Genomic DNA, 12,314 nt, shown 5'->3' on the forward strand with positions numbered 1-12,314 from the left:
GGTCATGAGGAGGGGGTATGTGAACAGTAAGTGTGTCCACTGTTTTGGCAGCTCCATTCGAGTTATTTATGATGCCCTATGAACACAAAATTCCAGGGGAGCCACAATGTGGGGGAGTTCAGCGAGACTGAGACTGAGTATGAGGTCACAAGTTGCACATACGACTGAGAAAATGAGATGCTGACAGGCCCTAGGGGCCATGCCTCCCTTTTGAACCAAACTTTGCTTCCCGTGCGGAAAGAAGCCAATGAAGTCCTAAGAAACACAGTCCTATCGTACCCTTTCATGTGCTACTTCCTTGTATTTGCCAACCACTTATGCTGAAAATGGAGAAAGAAATGGCAACCCACTCCATTATTCTTGCCTGGAGAATTCCATGGACAGAGGAGCCTGGTGGCTGAAGACTATGGGGTCACAAAGAGTCGGACATGACTGAGTAACACTTATGCTGAAAATGATGACATAGAAAGTCAGGAAAAGATAGGGCAACACATCCTTCCTTTTCCTCTCATTCTTCCTTATTTATCAATAAGTCAAAGAATGTGTCATAGAAGGTATATAAGTGAAGAAGAGAAATAATGGCAGTGGAGTTAGTTTTGTGCATAGTTTCCACTGTTCTGGTAAGAGTGAAATGTATGTACATGCTATGAGATATAAATGGCGTAACTTTTACTGGGTCTAAGTGGTGTAATTGTTACTGACTCCAAGCTTTCTCTGCTCACCACTCAACACCAGTAAACCAATAAACACTCAAAACCAATCAAACAATCAATACCAATAAAGATGAGATGTTGGGACAAGGAATGGCAACTGTATTGGGAAAGCTGGCTATTTTCTCAGATAGCAGGCTAGTGTCTCAAAATAACTACCTTATTGGGATCTGGATGCCTGTTTCTATAATAGAACAGAGAGGGTGAGGAGGTGAGGAAGTAAAGTAAAAAGGCCATTAATCTCACAAATATATCCTGGAATGAATGAGGGGATGTTTTCATTTTTTCTTTCTGGCAACCATCTACAGGTGGACAGGATCAGGATATTTTCCTGAACAAGGGCGCTTTGGTTTAACTTCCAGGCATAGAGGCAGGGTTCTCTGAGACAGGCAGATGATGTATAGACATCATCCTTTTAGTGAACAAAAGCAATGGGAAGCAAAGTTTAAAGTAAAAGAAACCAATCCAACATGTAGTCAGATTTTGTTCTTCCTTGTAACATAATTTTAGTGATTTTACTCAGGAGTTAAGTGCTCTGATATTTGTATTTAAAACTGAAATTGCACATTGTAGAGTCCAGTAAAATCCATGTTAAGAATTAAAAGTCTGATCTTTCTTTACTTACAGTAGTATTAACCAGCAAATAAAAGTCACTATGATGAGTTGAGGGAAAGACAGGCTATGGAGGATTCAAGAGAAAACCTTTCTATTTTAGTATTTTTAAAAGCACTTTCCCCACTTTAATAAATAATAAATAAAGGGACCACACATTTTTATCGTATCCTGCAAAGTCTGTAGGCTCAGCTCTGTAGAGAAATGGCATCTGCTGGAGGTAGGGTAGAGAGAGTGAGTTTTCTGGCTTATCCCAAGGTCATGGTTTGGTGACTGGGGTGGGCAATAGTACTGCTGGGACAGAACAGCCAGAAGGAAGAGCTGAGCAGGTGACGATGGCAGCCCAGTATCTGTTGTGTCGGAGGTACCTGTGCATCACTTAGACAGAAACATCCTCAGATGAAGAGGCAGGCCTGGGGCTTATGAGAAAGATGGGTTATATACATGGAAGGGGGGCCTGGTGTAAATGTCAAGGTCATTCAAGACAGAGAGAGTGAGGGCAGGAAAGCTGTTTACATTTGCTCAGCACTTGCTAAGGCCTATAATAACACATTTGTTCCTTGAACATTGGGAGGTGGGGGCTCCTGGCCCCATTTTACAGATGAAGAGGCTGCTCAAAACCTTTCCCGACCACTCCCTCCTCCCTGTCTCTCTTTCTGTCTCTTCTGTGCTTAATTTTTCTCCATAATATTTAGATCACTATCTGACAAATTGCATGTTACTTACCTGTTTTCTCTCTCCCTCTCTCTAGCATGCCAAGTCCCTGAGGGCAGACTTTTGTTGAGTTTTGAGTACTGCTATCTTACCCTTTTGTCTGTGTCTGAGGTCTGACAGGAGGACTCTTCTGAGACAGGTTTTGTAGAATTACCTGTACAGAAATAGAAGAATAAAACTGTAATATATAGTAAAAATTCAATACTCTTTGATTCCCCACTCCTGCATGTTTCTCTTCATTTTGTCATGTATCAGTTCAGTTCACTTCAGTCGCTCAGTCGTGTCCGACTCTTTGCGACCCCATGAATCACAGCACGCCAGGCCCCCTGTCCATCACCAGCTCCCGGAGTTCACTCAGACTCACGTCCATCGAGTCAGTGATGCCATCCAGTCATCTCATCCTCTGTTATTCCCTACCCCTAATCCCTCCCAGCATCAGGGTCATTTCCAATGAGTCAACTCTTCACATGAGGTGGCCAAAATTGTCATGTATAAAGCATTCTATTTTCTTGATTCTCAATATTTCAGGTTGAAATAAAATAAAACATGGGTATTAACATATACACACTACTCCATACAAAACAGATAAACAACAAAAACTTACTGTGTAGCTCAGGGAACTATATTCAGTATCTTGTAATAACATATAATAGAAACGAATCTGAAAAAGTATATATATTTATGAATTCTTTTTCTGTACACTTGATACTAATACAACATCATAAATTAACAGTACTTGAAAAGAATCTTTAAAAACGTAATTAGGAATCATTATCTATCTGTGTTGTTGTGTGAGGAGAAAATGAAACAGTATCTATAACACTTTATAAAATATAAAGGTCCCTGACAAATGTCAAAAGCTGCTGTTGAGAAAATTATTTCTTCCCTTCAATAACTTGTCTCTCCTGCTTTTTCTACCTCTTTTTCCTCCTTTCAGCCCTCCTCTGCCACCTCTTTATCCTCCCTTCCCTTCCTCCCCGCTCGACGGACCCTTTCTTTCTCCCTCTCCTCCCTCCTTCCTGTCCTGGGCTCTAGTCCCTTTTTAGTCCTTTTCTGTTGATAATCTTCAGGCTTTTCCATCCCCCTGTGGCCAATATGCATCACTGCATGTGCTCTCTACTTGACGTTTCTTTATATGGCACCCCACTCCAGTACTCTTGCCTGGAAAATCCCATGGACGGAGGAGCCTGGTGGGCTCCAGCCCATAGGGTCGCTAAGAGTCGGACAAGACTGTACGACTTCACTTTCACTTTTCACTTTCATGCATTGGAGAAGGAAATGGCAACCCACTCCAGTGTTCTTGCCTGGAGAATCCCAGGGACGGCGGAGCCTGATGGGCTGCCGTCATGGGGTCGCACAGAGTTGGACACGACTGAAGCGACTTAGCAGCAGCAGCAGCAGCAGCAGCCCAGCTTGGATACAGGATACAGGGTGAGGAAGTGAAGTGCAGCAAGATTCATAAATTAGTTTACAAAATAATTATACATTGTTAGTGAGGTAACAATTTTTAGAATTTTGGAAACATTTGTGAATTTTATGTCATATGTGTAGCATTTGTGTGCTAATGACTCCCCTGTTACATTATCACTTTGTGTATTATATAATGTAGATATAATTATGCTATCTAGAGTTAAGCACTAAAATGTGGGACATTGATAAGCAAGTGACAGTGAAACTCTATTGTATTAGTGATACTAATTGATTTATAACACCTATAAAAAAACCATAAACAAAACCCATAAATCTCAGGTTTTCATCTCAACAAATGTTTGCTTTTCTCTCAGGCAACGTCTAATGCAGATTTTCTGGTTGGTCTTCACATGGACGCGGAGAGACTATTGAGTGACTCTGGAGTCGAGGACTATGGAGTCCTCTGCATTTGACAGATATAAAGGCAAAGGGAGAAAAGAGGAACCCCCATGAGAGGTTTTCCTGGGTTAAGTTTCAAAGTTGCAAACTGGCTGGTTACAATTTTCTTTACATTGATTGTCCAGATCTCAGCCACAGGGCCAAAAGTAATCACAAAGGAGGCTAGGAAGTGTAGTTTAGATTGAATGTTTCTGTCCCCTTAAAATTCATATGTTGAAACCTAATCCCTGATGTGATGGTATTTGGGGGCGGGGTCTTAGGAGGTGATTAGTTGGAGCCCTTATGAATGGAATTTGTGTCTTTATGAAAAAGAACTCCAAAGACTCCCTGGCCCCTTCCACCACGTGAGGACACAGTCATACTGAACAGCTGATGCCTTGATCTTGGACTTTCCAGCCCTCCAGAACGTTAAAAATACTTTTTTTGTTTGCTTAAGCCACCTACTCTATAATATTTTTGTGATAGCATCCCAAAGGGAAAAAGAAAATTGTATGTCCAATAAGAAAAAGAAACAGACTGGTAACTACTCTAGCAGCCTATGCTACAATAATTTATCGTATGTTCAGCGTCACAGAGGATCTACAACCAAAAGGAGAGACATATATCAACTCTGAGAGCCTGAGTTTTTAGGCCACTACCACCCCCCAGGTAAACTTCCTGGTGTTTGTTCTTAGCGGGTAGCAGTAGCCAGGGGGTGGTGGTGAGGTGGATGTGGTAGCCAAAGGGGGTATATTAAGTGGAGTGCAAGCTGACCACTCAGATGGATCCCGGAAGAGGCTGTGCCTTAGCTTTTAGTCTGCTGCTGCTGCTAAGTCGCTTCAGTCATGTCCGACTCTGTGCGACCCCATGGACTGCAGCCCACCAGGCTCCTCCATCTATGGGATTTTCCAGGCAAGAGTACTGGAGTGGGGTGCCAACTTTAATAGGTAATAAATAAATATATAAGTAAAATATATGGTATACTAGATACTGATATATAGTATGCAGCATCTAGCCTAGGAAAAATAAGGAAAAGAGATAAAGACAATCAGAGGTATTCAGTTTAGGGACTCCTAGACAGGATATTCTGAAAAATGACCCACTACTATAAAAAGGACACTGAAAATTAAAGTTTCCTTTTCTTAATCTTGAAAAATGAGTCCAGAGCTCTTTTTCAGAATATCTTTTTCTAGGAGTTCAAAGAGACCTCTCTAGTATTTAGATCTTGGAAAATAATCTCATTGAGATTCGACACCCAACTGCAGTTTCTCAGACAGGTGCTTTAACCAGCCTAACCACGGGCCAGAATCACTTGTTTCCTCGGGCTAAAAAAAAAAAAAAGGTTTCTTGCCCTTCTTAGGGGCAGTTTCAGATACAGTGTTCAGATTCGGAAGAACTCTTGCAATGTGAAATTGATCATTTCAACGAAGCACAAGAGTGGGTGTAAGAAGACGATGTTATTTCGCAGATAGGAGCTGCACAGTTAAACAGGCCGGCCCCGGCTAAATTCGTTTCCTCGAAACACTAGTATGTGGTTAGCAACTACCATCAACTTTGGTAACAAATTCAAAACCCTGATCAGCGTCCCTGATTAGGGGGAGGGCTAAGGAATGAGGGGAGGGCACTCTTTGTTACTCTTACTCCAACTCAGAACTCCCGACTTTAAACCGAATGTCTATTATTTCTAAAAAGACAGAAACGAAAACAAAACAAACCCCGAATATCTATTTTTGACATATATGGAGAAAATTAGGTAAGAAAAGGAAAGAAATAGAATAGGAAGCAATGGAAATAGAAGCATTTTCGGAGGCAGAGAATCAGTAAGTGATTGAATGGACTAGCTGTTTTAATCCAGGAGACCACCAGGCATTATTTTGTATCCAGCTGCATGGTCTTCTCTGAGTACCCATAATTAATTTCATAGATCAGGTTGACAAGTAAAGGAGGAAGGGGCCCCCGCAGGACCTCGTGGCGCAACGGTAGCGCGTCTGACTCCAGATCAGAAGGTTGCGTGTTCAAATCACGTCGGGGTCAATCGTTTTACTGTCTATGGGATGCACTGGTCTGAAACTTGGAGGGAAAAAAGATGTTTTCTCCAACGCTAGCTGCCCTTAACGCTGCCCTCTACAAAGTAGGTAAACAGGCAGGTGTACACTATAACTGTGCTTGGGGGGTTTATTTCTGGGTCCATAAAGACATTTTTATTCGTTTCTGCGAAAGACATTTTTCTTTTATTGCAAACGTTCTGAATTTCAGTCTTTGCCAACTCCCAGCCATCTCTCCACGCTCACTTCTGTGCTCCCTGACCCATTTCCTTATCCACATCTCTCTCTCCAACGGTCAGAAGCTTCCCACATCTTCTGACATTTCCTGCTTCACACCTGTATCAGCTTTTCCTTGCCAGAAAGGTTACACAGCAAGCAGAATCTTGGCTCTCTGCAATTCCCCTACTCCAACAATCCAAGAAGGAAGTCAGTACATTTCCAGATGCAGAAAACCTGAACATAATTTTTTTGTTTGGTTTGCCAAATTGAGACTAGAGGAAATGAACCATTACATCAGAAGAAGTAGTCCTCTGGGCTAGAAGTTCTAAGAACTCCTTAAAACTCTGTTTTTAAAAAAATGTACAGGACTGTGTATTTTTTTTCTTACCTGGGACTTGAGCACCCTCCAAGAGATTGTGAACCATTACATTAACAGCGCAGAAGAAAAGGAAAGCAGGCTTATTTAATCAGAACCTGTTACTTTGTATAACTTAGAATGGCTTTAAAACATGACATATGGAACATCAGCAGATATTTTGTTATAGATGTAATGTACATGTTCACATAGCACACGGGAACAGACATTGCATCTAAGCATGCCTTTGTGCATAGAGGAAGAGTATCCAAAATAGTCCTTCTCTATTTCTTATTAACACTTTTCTTAGCAGTTAGTTTAGGCCCTTGGCCATCACATTATAAAACAGAGATTACTGCTCTGGAGGAAAGAGAAAGAGAGACAGAAACAGAGAAAAACAGTTCAAGAAAACGCTCAGCTCTATAGAGTTGAAAAAAACAAGTCTGTGGAAAGCTGAATACTAAGTGTGAGAGTACAGTTTATTGCAGCAGAGTGGCGCAGCGGGAGCGTGCTGGGCCCATAACCCAGAGGTCGATGGATCGAAACCATCCTCTGCTAAGACAATCTTTTTTTCTTCCTGAAGAGAGCTTTGAGAGTAGAGAAGAGAGTTTAATTAAGAAAATTTGGCATTGTATATCTCCTTTAGTGAGGTGTTTGGCCCACTATTTAAGCACATAAAAAGCATATGTATTGAGAACAAAGTAACTGTGAGATACCACTACACACCTATTGTTGTTGTTTTTCAGTCGATCAGTCGTATCCGACTCTTTGCGACCCCATGGATCGCAGTACTCCAGGGTTCCCTGTCCTTCGCTATCTCCTGGAGTTTGCTCAAACTCATGTCCATTGAGTGGGTGATGCTATCCAACCATCTCATTCTCTGTCGTCCCCTTCTCCTCCTGCCCTCAAACTTTCCCTGCTTCAGGGTCTTTTCCAATGAGTCAGCTCTTCATATCAAGTGGCCAAAATAATCCAGGACACTGAACATCAAATGCTGGAGAGGAGATGGAGTAACAAGGACTGTCATTCAGTGCTAGTTGGAATGCAAAGTGGTACAGCCACTGTGGAAGACAGTTTGCCAGTTCATATGATCCAGCAATTGCCCTCCTTGTTAAATTGCCCAAAGGAGTTGAAACTTTTGTCCACACAAAAGCCTGTACACGATTGTTTATAACAGGTTTATTCTTAATTGCCAAATCTTGGAAGCAACCAAAATGCCTTTCAGTAGGTGAATGCATAAACTGTGGTACATGCAGACAATGGAATATTATTCAGCCTTAAGAAGAAATAAGCTATTAAGCCATGAGAAGACATGGAGAAACCTTAAATGCATATTACTAACTGAAATAAGCCAATCTGAAAGGCTGTACATACCATATCATTCCAATATATGACATCCTAGAAAAGGCAAAACTACAGAAACAGTAAAATCATCATTGGTTTCCAGGGGTTGGTAAGAGGAAGGATGAATAGGCCAAGCAGAGAGGATTTTTCAGGCAGTGAAAATCCTCTGCGAGATGCTGTAACAATGGATAGATACATGCCTTTCTGTTGTTCAGTCATTCAGTCATGTCGGACTTTTTGCAACCACATGGTCAGAATTGGAGAAGGAAACGCCAACCCACTCCTGTATTCTTGCCTGGAGAATCCCTTGGAGAGAGGAGCCCGGCGGACAGTCAAATACGACTGAAGCGACTAAGCACGCACGCACGCACCGACTGTAGTATGCCTGCTTCCTTGTCCTTCGCTATCTCCCAGGGTTTGCTCAAACTCATGTCCATTGAGTCGGTGATGCCATCCAACCATCTCATTCTCTGTCGTCCCCTTCTCCTCCTGCCCTCAATCTTTCCCAGAATTAGGGTCTTTTCCAATGAGTCAGCCCTTTGCATCAGGTGGCCAAAGTGTTGGAGCTCAGCTTCAGCATCAGTCCTTCCAATAAATATTCAGGGTAGATTTCCTTTATGATTCTACATTTGTTTAAACCTTTAGAATGCACAACATCAAGGGCCAATTGTAATGAAACCTATGGACTTCAGTCCACAGTAGACTCATCATTTCGAACAAGTGTACTCTGTTGACGATGGGGGAGACTATACATGTGTGAGAAGGTGTGTGCACCTTCCTCTCAATTTTGCTGTGAACTACTAATTGCTCTAAAAAAACTAAATCTTAAAAAAAAGAGAGAAGAAAAAATTGCTATCAAGAAATCTTCTCTTTGTGAGACTTTCAATCTTAACTCTTTGAGAATGATGCATTTGAAAGGTGTTCCCTCTTTTATGTTTCCCTCATACACCTAAGTGAGTTTCCGTCAGTCTGAAAAACAATTTAATGATGTGATTTAAAGAAAATTTATGTATGTAAAAGAAGAATAGCGAGCCATAGCTAAAGCCTGTGTATTAACATTTTTGTCATTTTGTATGGAGTGATATTGTAAAATAAATAGAAAATTAGAAAAGCTTAACACGGAGGCCTGGAGAAGACAGGAATTTGTGGAATTTACAGAAAGGGCGTTATAAAAAATGCCGAGCCAGCCAGGAGTCGAACCTGGAATCTTCTGATCCGTAGTCAGACGCGTTATCCATTGCGCCACTGGCCCACCCGCGAGTTAAAAGGGACTTACAGTTTTAGAAAAAGGGAAATTGTGGTATCACTGTTGCTTTAAATATGAATGTGTGAAATCTTTCCTTTCGGTTTGAGAAGCTGAGAAAGCTCAGAACTGAAATAGAAGAAAGTCTTACTGGTTCTTTTTTCTAACTCATAAAATATGACTCCTTCATGGTCTATGAGAACTCTGTTTTGATGTGATTTGTAAAAGGTCTGAGAGAGTGTTTAATATTTTTAAAAAAATACCTTGCAATTGAAGGTAAATCCGACCAGGCAGAAATTTTATTATGCTAAAAAAGAGTAAAAACCAACTCGTAGTCGGCAGGATTCGAACCTGCGCGGGGAGACCCCAATGGATTTCTAGTCCATCGCCTTAACCACTCGGCCACGACTACGTGTATACATAGTCTCTTTCAATGTTCTCCATGTTACTATATATCATTTATTTTAAGCAACTTCAGTATTTAGTCATTAAAAAGGGCAAAACAAAAGATGGTAAGTTCCATTAATAGTTGATAAAATCGAAGAGGAGTCAACCAACTTTATTTCCAGCATGTAGTAAACTGAGAATGGTCTTTTTCTAGAAAGCAAATCGCCATATATTGCAACAGTTTAAAAAAAAATCCTCTTATTTCTGCTGGAGTAGGAAATTAATGCTCAATAAATAATCTGGCACAGCTTTTCCTTACAGACACTCTATGTCTTTAGACATTTAATCTAGTGCCTTAAATATAGTAAGGGCTCAACAAATGTCAGCAGCTTTTGTAACTGTTATTTTTAAGTTCAAGAATGAGGATCTATCAAAATATTTCCCATGAAGCCCCATCTCCCATCTCTTTGTAAAGCTCAAAATATTTTAAAGCAGTAGGTAGAATATTTTTGAATAAAATAGTAATATGAAAATATTTCTGAGAATCAAATCCACTGTATGGCATGGGACTATTTTCTCACAGAGTATCTAATACTCTGGATAAAGTTTAAAAATATTTGCAGAGACCACCTCCAAAACAAGACCAGAACCCCAGGATCTTCACTTTTCTGAAACTACCCAACCATTACCACAATCTTAACTGTATGTGCATGCATGTGGGTGTGTTAGTGTACAAGTAGAAGATTTCTGTATTTCATCAACAACTCCATTTCATGAACAGAAGGAGGACAGGGCATGATTGATAAACCACTGCTTATGTGCTGATAGGTTGAAAATTACCTCCTGCAGCTCAGACCTCATGTCTGGGCTCCAGAAAATACAGTTGTCCTAGTTACTTCTTGTTGCATGTCCATGTGCATCTCAAAAGCAATACATCCCCAAATGAAAGCTCCAGTTTTTCCTTCTAAAGTTGGGTCTTCTCCGACAACCTAGATTTTTGTTTGACAGGAGCACCCAGGTACCAAAACCAAAGACTTAGAACTCCCGTTATATCTATCTGTTCTCTAACTCCCTCTCCAGAGGCCACAGGTTTCCAGGTCTTTGGTTCAACCTTGGAACTGTTTCTCAATCTGACTTTTCCTCCCAAGTGTCAAATCCATTTTCTAAGATCAGGTTCCAACAGTTTCTCATAGGCTTAACTGCAACAATTTCTTGGAATGTTTCTGGTCCATTGTCCCTAAAGAGATTCATTCATTTCTTCATTGTTTCAAAAATTGTATTCTGGGCACAATCACAGGACAAACACTTTGCTAGGTGCTGCTCGTTCAGTGGAGAGACATAAAAATATGGCTACTGTTTTGAGAAATTTTCAGAGTGAACAATTACAAAAATGAATATTCACCACTGAGTTTGATAAGTGAGAGATCCAGGGTGCCTTAGTAGCCCACGGGAAGAATGTAGATCCCAATCATGAATATCTTAGGTGGTTGCCTGGAGAGTCACTCATTAAACACCAAGTTTCATGAAGAACTGTTCCAATTATACCTTATCGCTGGCCAAATGGATACTCAAATATATGTGGAGTGAATCATGTTTAAACTTAGATCTGAAGGATGTGTGAAAGTGAGCCAAATTGGAGATGGGAGCAGTGTTCTAGACTTAAATCTTGTGGAATATGAGATAAATAAAAGAAAGTGTTGTCTGGCTGGAATGTTGCTTTTTTGGAGGGGGAGAAGGAGGGAGAGCAGTGAGAGATAACACCTTGGAGACGTAGTTTAGAGCAGATTATGTAGGCAGGGCTATGTAAGCACTAAATGATGTGTTAATCTGAGAATGCAAATTAGATTGGGTCTCTCCTCTACTTTAAAGTCTTTTTTTTTTTTTTTTTACTTTAAAGTCTTTAAAGTTACTTTGTGGCCTTCAGGGAATATCACAAGTGTGTAGGAGTCCCTCATCACGGGCATCTGTCTAATTTTCTCAGCTTTTTTTCTGACCACTCTGTCTAGGGAGCCTGGATTCCCCAGGCAAGAAAGCATCTGCTCTACCTCGCACAATGCTGGTTTCTTGATGCTGACCCTCTGTCTTGTATCCTAGGAGCCCTGTGCTCTTCTCCCAGGGCTTTTGTTTAAACAGAACAGCTTCTGTCAATCCCCCCTACCCCTCTTTTTTTTTCTTTAATTAAACTTTTACTGTAAAAAATTTCAAACATTTAAAAAAGTTGAAAGAATCGGGAATTATCTATATACCCACCACCCAGATTCAATAATTGTTATCAGATTCCTGAGCCCCACTCCCAAAATTCTAATTTTATAGCTCAAGTATAGTGCTGAGAGGGAACCAGGACAAGCTGGGAAAGTTTGCATTTCTAGAAAGCTCCTCGATGTTGGCATTGGTTCGAGGACCAAATTTTGAGAAGAGCAGACCGGGAGAACTAACTGATGATAGATATTGTGGATAGAGGAACAGACATTGTATGGGTAAAAAGAAACATAAAGCAAAGGAAAAGGTGTTGAGCAGAAATGCATGGAGGATAAAACTATTAAGGAGAAAAGGAGATTTCTGATTACGGACTTTAACCAAGAAAATTGGATTTTTAAGAATGATCGTTATAAAAGTTCACAGTTCCTGAGTAGTAATAATTTAAACACCTAGCAACCACGAAGGGATTCGAACCCTCATTCTTCTGATCCGAAGTCAGACGCCTTATCCATTAGGCCACGTGGTCCGGCCGTATCCATGCTCCCGTGTTTGGATAATTCATTGAAAGAAAACAATCTCAACTATCTTCGTAGCATGTGTTATTACTGTTCTCTTGCATCGGCAGGGGGGGTTTTTTT

At 40.8% G+C, this 12,314-nt stretch overlaps 5 non-coding genes across 5 annotated transcripts; 2 read left to right on the forward strand and 3 right to left on the reverse strand.

Annotated features, from left to right (window-relative positions):
- Window positions 1-5,846: 5,846 nt before the first annotated feature.
- Window positions 5,847-5,918, forward strand: TRNAW-CCA. The gene has a single exon. It is a non-coding gene; the product is annotated as a tRNA-Trp (tRNA).
- Window positions 5,919-6,989: 1,071 nt separating this feature from the next.
- On the forward strand, window positions 6,990-7,061 carry TRNAM-CAU. Its single transcript has one exon. It is a non-coding gene; the product is annotated as a tRNA-Met (tRNA).
- Window positions 7,062-9,026: 1,965 nt separating this feature from the next.
- TRNAR-ACG lies at window positions 9,027-9,099 on the reverse strand. The gene has a single exon. It is a non-coding gene; the product is annotated as a tRNA-Arg (tRNA).
- A 321-nt stretch (window positions 9,100-9,420) lies between these two features.
- On the reverse strand, window positions 9,421-9,502 carry TRNAS-AGA. The gene has a single exon. It is a non-coding gene; the product is annotated as a tRNA-Ser (tRNA).
- A 2,627-nt stretch (window positions 9,503-12,129) lies between these two features.
- Window positions 12,130-12,202, reverse strand: TRNAR-UCG. The gene has a single exon. It is a non-coding gene; the product is annotated as a tRNA-Arg (tRNA).
- Window positions 12,203-12,314: the final 112 nt, after the last annotated feature.

The sequence above is a fragment of the Bison bison genome, unplaced genomic scaffold (assembly GCF_000754665.1).
Source record: "Bison bison bison isolate TAMUID 2011002044 unplaced genomic scaffold, Bison_UMD1.0 scf7180017860731, whole genome shotgun sequence".
NCBI lineage: Eukaryota > Metazoa > Chordata > Mammalia > Artiodactyla > Bovidae > Bison > Bison bison.